Source organism: Tripterygium wilfordii, chromosome 14 (assembly GCF_013401445.1).
Source record: "Tripterygium wilfordii isolate XIE 37 chromosome 14, ASM1340144v1, whole genome shotgun sequence".
Lineage (NCBI taxonomy): Eukaryota > Viridiplantae > Streptophyta > Magnoliopsida > Celastrales > Celastraceae > Tripterygium > Tripterygium wilfordii.
Genome location: NC_052245.1, coordinates 7584942 through 7586603, shown reverse-complemented (window position 1 = coordinate 7586603; position 1662 = coordinate 7584942).

Genomic DNA, 1662 nt, shown 5'->3' with positions numbered 1-1662 from the left:
AGCTTTTCACGTTTTTGTGATTTTGAGAACATAACTTGGTCTATTGCTACCTTTCGGCTATGAAACATTGTACGAAGGCTACACTAACAACTTAGACTGCTAAGAACACTAAATAGAGTACAACAGTTCACTTTGATGCCCTGGAATTACTCAACTCTCTCCATAGATGAGCTTTTAATGTTTTTGTACATTAAATAACATAACTTGGTCTATTGGTATCTTTTGGTTATGAAACATCGTACGAAAGGTACACTAACTTTATAGACTTCTAAGAACACTAAATAGAGTATAACGGTCCATTTTGATGCATTGGAGTTGCTCTACTCTCTCTATAGACGAGCTTTTCATGTTTTTGTGCTTTTGAGAACTTAACTTGGTCTATTGGTATCTTTTGGTTACGAAACATTGTACGAAAGCTGCACTAAATTCTTAGACTTGTAAGAACACAAAATAGAGTATATCGGTCCACTTTGATTCCTTGGATTTGCTCTACTCTCACCATAGAGGAGCTTTTCACGTTTTGTGCTTTTGAGAACATAACTTGGTCTATTGGCATCTTTTGGTTACGAAACATTGTACGAAAGATACATTAACAACTTCGACTTCTAAGAACGCTAAATAAAGTACAACGATCCATTTTGAGGCCTTGGAATTACTCAACTCCCTCCATAGATGAGCGTTTCATGTTTTGTGTTTTTGAGAACATAACTTGGTCTATTGGCATCTTTTGGTTACGAAATGTCGTAGGAAAGATAGACTAACAACTTAGACTTCTAAGAATGCTAAATAGAGTACAACGGTCCACTTTGATGCCTTGTAATTACTCAACTCTCTCCATAGAAGAGCTTTCAATATTTTTGTGCATTAAAGAACATAACTTGGTCCATTTTGATGCATTGGAGTTGCTCTACTCTCTCTATAGACGAGCTTTTCATGTTTTTGTGGTTTTGAGAACTTAACTTGGTCTATTGGGATCTTTTGGTTACGAAACATTGTACGAATGGTACACTAACTTTCTAGACTTCTAAAAACATGAAATAGAGTACTACGGTCTACTTTGATGCCTTGGAGTTGCTCTACTCTCTCCATAGAAGAGCTTTGCACGTTTTTGTGCATTTGAGAACATAACTTGGTCTATTGGCATCTTTTGGTTACGAAATGTCGTACGAAAGATACACTAACAACTTAGACTTCTAAGAACGCTAAATAGAGTACAACGGTCCACTTTGATGCCTTGGAATTACTCAACTCTCTCCATAGATGAGCTTTCAACGTTTTTGTGCATTAAAGAACATAACTTGGTCTATTGGTATCTTTTGGTTACGAAGCGTTGTACGAGAGCTACACTAACTTCTTAGACTTCTAAGAACACGAAATAGAGTGTAACGGTCCACTTTGATGCCTTGGATTTCCTCTACTCTCTCCGTAGACGAGCTTTTCACGTTTTTGTGCTTTTGCGAACATAACTTGGTCTAATGCTACCTTTCGGTTACGAAACGTTGTACAAAGGCTACACTAACTTCTTAGACTTTTAAGAACACTAGATAGATCATAACGGTCCACTTTGATGCCTTGGGGTTCCTCTACTCTCTCCATAGATGAGCTTTTCATGTTTTTGTGATTTTGAGAACATAACTTGGTCTATTGCTACCTTTCGGCTAC